Below are 9,155 nucleotides of genomic sequence, written 5' to 3'. Positions count from 1 at the left end.
TTCTTCCTTTCTTTCTTTTTTTAAGAAACAAGGCCAATTTATTTTACAGGGACTCCTGAGGTAGCTAATGTGGGAAATGGCAGGCTAGCTGTAATGTCCTCTCTGGCCTGGGCTCCTCCAGAATCGGTCTCTGCAGAATCTGGCTCAGAGTGCCAGATCTAAGGGAGCACGCTGAGGGAAACCCAGCTTCCACAGAGTGCTCCACTGACCCCCAGTGCTTGTCGCTCTCAGTCTTCTCCTCATAGACGGTTTTCAGAAGACTACATCACCACCTCTGTTCCTGTAGGAGATCCAAAGTCTTTCCTACCTTCACTGTTTTGCTTTTAGTCCACAATTTTTCCCCATTCCGTCTGAGTTCGCCTTCATCTTCTACTTTATTTCTCCCAATGCCAAGGCCTATCTTCAGGATGATGTTGCCCTAGAAAAACTGTGCCACTTTCTCCAGGTCTCTGTAGTTCTTGACCACACCGGGCTCACCCTCAAGCTTCTCCTCCTGCTTGCTCCTCTCAGGGTGACTGGTCTCCTCATTGGAGCCCTCTTCATCTGCATCGTTTTTCAGGGTCTTTCTAGTAGATATTTTGGCGTTTATATTGCTTTTGAGTCATATAGAAAATGGGAAAATACATTCTGGAAATACTAAAAGCTCTGGGAGCTGCAGAGAGAAATGTTACAGAAAAGTGTTTTAAAATTTGATGTGTTTAACTTGGTGCTGGAAAAATATAAGCATCGGTTCCAGGAAGCGCAAAGTTTGCGTGGCAATGTCCCTTGAATCACACCCCAGAGTCTGGTCCAGGCATCTGGCTTTCTTAGAGCACCCGTGAGCAGTCTGACACCAGGCACAGCCATGTTGCTCAGGACCTGTGCAGTCTGCTGGTCCCTCCCCGTTCTGATTCTGTCTTAAACACTGTATTACATTCCAGGTGCTAAGCTCCTAAGGGCTTTCACTCTTGCCTGCCTGTTTTCCCTAGCTAGCCCTTTCTTGGCAGGTCCCACCTACTTCCCAAGGTTCATAGCCCTTAGTTACCCAACCTCTACAGTTTTGAATCTCAGCATTGTCTGGTCCGGTCCAGAATGTCACATGGCCCACATTTCTCTCAAGTTGATATTCTCAGAGGGCCCAGACCTGTGGAGACTCACACAAAAACCATGTCTTTGTTTCTACTATTCCCTAGGCAACTGTATCCTTTTTCAATCAATGAACTCTGAGGGTTGGTATCTGTCTTAGTTAGGCTTTTAATGCTGTGAACAGATACAATGACAAAGGCAGGTCTTAGGACAACATTTAATTGGGCTGGCTTACAGGTTCAGAGGTTAGTTAGGCTTTTAATGCTGTGAACAGATACAATGACAAAGGCAGGTCTTAGGACAACATTTAATTGGGCTGGCTTACAGGTTCAGAGGTTCAGTCCATTATCATCAAGGTAGGAACATGGTAGTATTCAGGCAAGCATGGTGCAGGAGGAACTGAGAGTTCTACATCTTCATCTGAAGGCCACTAGGAGAAGACTGGCTCCCAGACAGCTAGGATGAGGGTCTTAAAGACCACCCCATAGTGACATACCTACTCCAACAAGGCCACACCTACTCCTACAGTGCCACACCTTCTAATGGTGCCACTCTCTGGGCCAAGCATATACAAACCATTACTATCTCACATGGGGGTAGGGAGCAATATTAGACAAAGCAAGGGAGGAACACCAAGGAGGAGCAGTAAACAAGTTCACTTGTTTATCTGAAGAACTTGTCTAAGAGTTGTTTTAGATGACTTGTCCCTTATCTAGAAGTGTTTATAGCTAGTCATTTCAGAGGCCAGAACTTGTTAGATTTGAGAATATTTGCATAGCATTTCTCATGCCACGGGTTGGAAGTTCGAGTGTTAGTAACTAAGCCATCCCCAGCTAAGGCTCTAGAAGAGAATTCCTAGTCTCTTCCAGGCCCTGCAGCTTCTGGCATCCCTTAGCTTGTGGCTTCTCAGCTCTAATCTTTGTTCTCTGATATCTCCTCCATGTGTCTCCAATAAAGACCCTTGGCGATGGATTCGTGTGGTCCAGGGTGAGCTCATTTCAAGGCATTTATATTGAGCGAGATTTTTTTTTTTGAAATATAGGCAAATGTATAGGTTTTAGAGGCTAGAGCATGAGCATATCTTTTTTATCATTTGTTTATTTACTCACTCTATATCCTGGTTGCAGCCCTCTGCCCCCCTCTCCTTCCAGTCCCACCCTCACAAGTCCTTCCTCATTACCCCTCCTCTTCCCCTCAGAGAAAGGAGAGCCTCTCTTGGGTGCCATCCTGCCCTGGGACATCAACAGAACCAAGCACATATTCTCCCACTGAGGCTGGACCAGGCAGTCTAGAAGTCTAGAAGGGGATCCGATGGTAGGGAATGTAGTCAGAGACAGTCACCACTCCAACTGTTAGGGGACCCATATGAAGATCAAACTGCACATCAGCTACAAATGTGGAGGGTCCTAGATCCAATCTTCGCATGATCTTTGGCTAGTGGTTTGGTCCCTGTGAACCCCCATAGGCCCAGGTTAGTTGACTCTGTAGGTCTTCTTGTGGTGGCCTTGAGCCCTCCAGCTTGCTCAGTCCTATCCCTGACTTGTCCACAAGACTCCCCAAGCTCTGCCTGATATTTAGCTGTGGGTCTCTGCACCTGTTTCCATCTGCTGCTGGATGAAGCTTCTCAGGAGACAGTTATGCTAGGTTCCTGTCTGCAAGCAGAACAGAGTATCATTAACAGTGTCAGGAGTTGGCTGTCTCACATGGGATGGGTCTCAGGTTGGGCCAGCCATTGGTTGATCATTTCCTCAATCTCTGCTCCATCTTTATCCATGTGAATCTTGTAGGTGTGACAAATTTTGGGTTGAAGATTTTGTGGGTAGGTTGGGGGGATCGCTCTCCCTTGACTGAAAACTCTGCCTGGCTACAGGAGATGGCCACTCCAGTCTCCATATCCACACTTACTAGGAGTCTCAGCTAGGAACACCCCCATAGACTCCTGGGAGCCTCTCCTGTCCTACCTAGTCCCAGAGAGTTCTTCTATCAATTGCTATTCTCTCTCCTTCCCCCCTCTCCTCACACCTGATCCCCATCCCTGTTCCCCTTCTTACCCCCTCTCCCACACAGTTCCCTCCTTCACTCCCCTCCAAGGTCTATATTTCCCCTTCTGAGTGAGATTCACACATCCTCTGTTGAACCCTCCTTTTTACTTAGTTATTTGGGTGTGTGGATTGTAGCATGGTTATCCTGTACTTTATGGCTAATGTCCACTTATAAGTGAGTACATACCTAGCTTGGTCTGGGTTACCTCGCTCAGAATGATATTTTCTAGTTCCATCCATTTGCCTGCAAATTCCACGATATCTTGGTTTTTAGTAGTATTCTATTGTGTACTACATTTTCTGTATCCATTCTTCAGTCGAGGGACATTTAGGTGGTTTCCAGTTGCAAGCTATTAGGAATAAAACTGCTGTGAACATAGCTGAGCAGATGTCTTTGTGGAATAGTGAGGCATCTTTTGGGTATATGTCTAGGAGTGGTATAGCTGGGTCTTCAGGTAGAGCTATTTCCAACTTTCTGAAAGCTGCCAAGTTGATATCCAGAGTAGTTGTGTAAGTTTGCACTCCCACCAGCAATGAGCTAGAGTTCCCTTTACTCCACATTGCCAGCATGTGCTGCCACTTGAGTTTTTTTGATCTTGGCTGTAATATGGAAACTCAGAGTTGTTTTGATTTGCATTTCCCTGATTACTAAGGACATTGAACATTTCTTTAAGTGCTACTTAGCCACTTGAGATTCCTCTGTTGAGAATTCTCTGTTTAGGTCTATACCCCATTTTTAAATTGGATTATTTGGTTGTCTGTGTCTAACTTCTTGACTTCTATATAAATTTTGGATGCTAGCCCTCTGTCAGATGTAGGGTTGGTGAAGATCCTTTCTGTTTTGTCCTATTGACAGTGTCTTTTGCCTTAAAGAAGCTTTTCAGTTTCATAAGGTTCCATTAATTAATTGTTGATCTTAGAGCCTGAGACACTGGTGTTCTATTCAGGAAGTTGTGTCCTGTACCAATGAGTTCAAGACTGTTCCCCCCTTTCTGTTCTATTAGATTTGGTTCATCTGGTCTTGCCTTGAGGTCTTCAAGCTCCTTGGACTTGAGTTTTGTGCAGGGTGATAGATACGGATTTATTTGCATTCTCTCACATGCAGGCGTTCAGTTAGACCAGCACCATTTGTTGATGATGCTTTCTTTTTCCATTGTATAGTTTTGCCATTTGTATAGTTGCCATTTGCCATTGTATAGTTGGAATTTTGATGGGAATTGCGTTGAATCTATAAATTGCTTTAGGTAAGATGGCCATTTTCATTAAATTCTATCAATCCATGGGCATGGGAGATCTTTCCATTTTTTTAAAAAAATTATTTGTTTACTTTTTTACACTCAATATTTTATCCCTCCTCCCCCGTCCATATTTTGATATCTTCCTCAATTTCTTTCTTCAGTGACTTGAAGTTCTTGTCATATAGGTCTTTCACTTGCTTGGTTAGAGCTACACCAAGATATTTTATGTTATTCACAGCTATTGTAAAGGGTGTTGTTTTCCTAATTTCTTTCTTGGTCTGTTTATAATTTATATAAAGGAGGGATGCTGATTTTTTTGAGTTAATTTTGTATTCAGTTATTTTGCTGAAGGTGCTTATCAGTTGTAGGAGTTCTCTGGTAGAAGTTTTTTTGGTCACTTCTGTATACTATCATATCATCTGCAAATAGCAATACTTTGATTTCTTCCTTTCCAATTTGTATCCCCTTGATCTCATTGAATTCTTATTGCTCTGGCTAGAACTTCAAGTACTATATTGAATGGATAGGGAGAGAGTGGGCAGCCTTGTCTTGTCCCCAATTTTAGTGGAATTGCATTAAGTTTCTCTCCATTTAGTTTGATATTGGCTATTGGCTTGCTGCATATTGCTTTTATTATGTTTAGGTATGTGCCCTGTATTCCTGATTTCTCCAAGACTTGTAACATGAGGATGCGTTGGATTTTGTCAAAGGCTTTTTCAGCATCTGATGAGATGATCATGTGATTTATTTCTTTCACTGTGTTTATATGGTGGACTATGTTGATATATTTTCATATATTTAACTATTCCTGAATCCCTGGGGTGAAGCCTACTTGATCATGGTGGATGATGTCTTTGATGTGTTCCTGGATTTGCTCTGAGATTATTTTATTGAGTATTTTTGTATCAATGTTCATAAGAGAAATTGATCTGAAATTTTCTTTCCTTTTTGAATCTTTGTGTGGTTTAGGTATCAGGGTGACTGTGGCATCATAGAATGAGTTTGGCAGAGTTCGTTCAGTTTCTATTTGTGGAATAGTTTGAGGATTATTGGTAATTAGCTCTTCTTTGAAACGCTGATAGAATTCTGGGCTAAAAATCTGGCCCTGGGCTTTGTTAGGAGATTTTAAATGACTGCTTCTATTTTATTTGGAGTTATAAGACTACTTAAAATTGTTTACCTGATCTTGATTTAACTTTGGTAACTGGTATCTATAAAGAAGATCACCCTTTTCCTTTAGATTTTCCAATTTTGTGGAGTACAGGCTTTTGTAGTAAGACCTAATGATTCTTTGGCTTTCTTCAATGTCTTTTCATTTCTGATTTTGTTCATGTTGATACTGTCTCTCTGCCTTTTAGTTCGGCTAAGGGTTTGTATATCTTGTTAATTTTCTCAAAGAACCATTTCTTGGTTTTTATTATTCTCTTTGTTTCTAATTTATTGATTTCAATCCGGGTTTCATTATTTCCTGCCATCTACTCCTCTAGAGCATCTTTTCTTCTTCTTCTTTTCCCTAGAGCTTTTAGGTCTGCATTTAAGTTGCTAGTGTGAGATCTCTTCAGTTTCTTTATGAAGGCCCTTAGTGCTATGAATTTTCCTGCTTTTATCATGTTCTATAAGTTTGTGTATGTCATGCCTTCATTTTCATTGAATTCTAGAAAGTCTTTTTTATTTCTTTATTTCTTCTCTGGCCTATTGATCACTGAGTAGAGAGTTGTTCAGTTTCCATGAGTTTGCAGTTTTTCTATTGTTGAATTCCAGCTTTCATCCATGCTGGTTTGGGGAAAAACAAGGAATTATTTCAATCTTCTTGTAGCTTTTGAGGCTTGCTTTGTGACTGATTATATGGTCAATTTTGGAGAAGGTTCTGTGAGGTGCTGAAAAGAAGGTATAATATTTTGTGTTTGGGTGAAATGTTCTGTAGCTATCTTTTAGGTCCATTTGATTCATAACTCTGTTAGGTTTATTATTCCTCTGTTTAGTTTTTGTCTTGATGACCTATCCATTTCTGAGAGTGGGATGTTGAAGTTTCCTATTATAATGGGTTTGATGTGTGATTTAAGCTTTAATAATTTTTTTTAAAAATGAATATAGGTTCCCTTGCGTTTGGAGCATAGATTCAGAAATTGAGATGTCATCTGGGTGGATTTTTTTTCTTTGAGAGTATGAATTGGTTTTTTTTTTTCATTTTTTTATTGAGTATCTTCTTCATTTACATTGCCAATGGTAAAACCTTTCCCAATTTCCCCCTCCCAAAAGCCCCCCTCCCCAACAACTCCCTACCCCTCCTCTCACCCCTGCCTCCATGTATATGCCCCTCTACCCGACACAGTCCCACCTCCCCCCAACTTCCTCCCCATCTGTTTCCCTTTGTTGTGGCCTCTATTGAGCTTTTATCTGACCAAAGACCACTCCTCCCACTGATGCCCCAAAAGGTATTCCTCTGCCACATTTTTGGCTTGAACCATGTATACCCCTTGGTGTTTCAGTCCCTTGGAGTCTTGGGGTGTCTGGGTGTCTGAAGTCATTGTTTTTCCCATGGGGCTATATACCCCTTCAGCTCCTCTGGACCACCCTCCAGATCCTCTGTTGGGGACCCCAAGCTCAGCACAATAGTTGGTTGCTAGTTTCAGCCTCTGAATTTGTAAGGCTCTGGCAGGGCCCCTCTGGAGACAGCCATGACATGCTCCTTTTGTTACACGCTTCTCATAGTAGTGTCGGGGTTTGCTGACTATAGGATGAATCCCCAGGTAGGGCACTCGCTGGGTGGCCTTTACTTCAGACTCTGCTCCACACATTGCCTCCCTTGTTGCTCCTGTGAGCATTTTGTTCCCTTTCTCAGAGGAACCATAGCACCCTCACTTAAGTCCTCATTCTTCTTGAGCTTCCTGTGCTGGGTGAATTGTAACTTGTTTACTTTGAGCGTTTGAACTAGCATCTGCTTCCCCATCTCTTTTGATGAAATTTGGTTGAAAGTCTATTTTTCGGGCAGATATTAGAATGGCTATTCCAACTTGCTTCTTTGGTCCATTTGCTTGGAAAGTCTTATTCCAGCACTTTACTTTGAGGTAATGTCTGTCTTTGTTGCAGAGATGTGTTTCTCGTATGCATCAGAACGAAGGATCCTGTTTTACATCCAAACTAGCCTGGGTCTTTTTTTGAGTAATTGAGTCCATAGGTGTTCAGATATATTAATGAACAGCATTTGTTTTTGTTTTTTTTTGGTTTTTTGGATTTGTTTTTTTTTTTTTTTTTGAGACAGGGCTTCTCTGTATAGCCTTGGCTGTCCTGGAACTCACTCTGTACACTAGGCTGGCCTCGAACTCAGAAATCCACCTGTCTCTGCCTCCCAAAGTGCTGGGATTACAGGTGTGCACTATCACTGCCCGGCATGAACAGCATTTGTTAACTCCTGTTATTTTGATGCTGCTAGTGGTTGTGAGTGTGTGTGTGTGTTTCCTTTCTTGGGTATAGTTAGCTTCCTTGGGTTGGAGTTTTGTTTGTAGTATCTTCTGTAGGACTGGGTTTGTGGATATTGTTTAAATTTGGTTTTGTCATGAAATATCTTCTTTTTCCTCCATGTATGGTGATTTTTTTTTGTTGTTGTTGTTGCTGGTATAGCAGTCTAGGTTAACATTTGTGGTATCTAGAATCTACAAGACATCTGCCCAGGCCCTTAAGTCTTTTAGAGTCTCTGTTGAGAAGTCAGGTGTAATTCTGATAGGTCTGCCTTTATTTGTTAGTTGGCCTTTTTCCCTTGCAGTTTTTAATATTCTTTCTTTGTTTTGTATTTTTAGTGTTTTGATTATCATGTGGTAGGAGAGTTTTCTTTTCTGGTCAAATCTATTTGGCATTCTGTAAGCTCTTGTATGTATATAGGCATATCTGTCTTTAGGTTTGAGAAATTTTCTTCTATGATTTTGTTGAAAATATTTTCTGGGTCTTGTAGCTGGGAATCGTCTTCTTGTATTCCTATTATTCTTAGGTTTGGTCTTTTCATAGTGTCCAAGATTTCTTGGATGTTTTGTATCTTGATATTTTTAGATGTTAGCATTTTCTTTGACTGATGTATGGATTTCTTCAATTATATCATCTTTGCCCGAGATTCTCTCTTCCATCTACTGTATTCTGTTAGTGATGGTTGTGTCTATAGTTCCTGTTCTCTTTCCTAGGTTTTCCATCTTCAGGATTGGCTCAGTTTGTGTTTCTTTTATTGCTTCCATTCCCATTTTCAGTTTTTGGACAGTTTTTATTAATTTCTTTCACCTGTTTGATTGTATTTTCCTGTATTTCTTTAAGGGATTTACTCATTTCCTCCTTAAATGCCTCTATCATCTTTATAAGATTAGATTTAAGGTCATATTCTTGTGCTTGGGCTGTGTTAGACTATCCAGGGCTGTCTATAGCATGATTGCTGGGCTCTGGTGGTGCCATATGACCCCGACTCTTCGTGATTGTGTTCTCACGCTGTCCTTTAGCTATCTGGATGTCCCTTTAGCCATCTGGTTGCCCCTGGTGTTGGCTGGATCTTCTTGATACCAGCAGGAATCTTTAGGGAGGCAGGAAGAGCCTGACAGTGGATCTCAGGGAACAGGATGCTGCTCACCTCTGCTGGCTTTCTGCAGGTGCACCAGGCAGGCAGGGGATTGTCTGGAGAGAGGTTTAAACTAGATACTCCTGGGGACCCAAAAAGCTCCTTGGGAAGGCAGAGAGAGCCATGGGTCAGAAGATGGAAGTGAAGGGACAGGGCACAACTCACCTCTGCTGCATGTGCCCTAAGTGGACACAAATGGCAGGGGGGTTGGTGAGA

At 41.8% G+C, this 9,155-nt stretch overlaps 1 pseudogene; it reads right to left on the bottom strand.

The window, feature by feature from the left end:
- Window positions 1–265: 265 nt before the first annotated feature.
- On the bottom strand, window positions 266–852 carry LOC127684980 (mitochondrial transcription rescue factor 1-like; annotated as a pseudogene).
- Between the last annotated feature and the right edge of the window lie 8,303 nt (window positions 853–9,155).

This window comes from Apodemus sylvaticus, chromosome 5 (assembly GCF_947179515.1).
Source record: "Apodemus sylvaticus chromosome 5, mApoSyl1.1, whole genome shotgun sequence".
NCBI lineage: Eukaryota > Metazoa > Chordata > Mammalia > Rodentia > Muridae > Apodemus > Apodemus sylvaticus.
The sequence above is the reverse complement of the archived record's forward strand: the minus strand, read 5'-3'. Positions and strand labels throughout refer to the sequence as shown.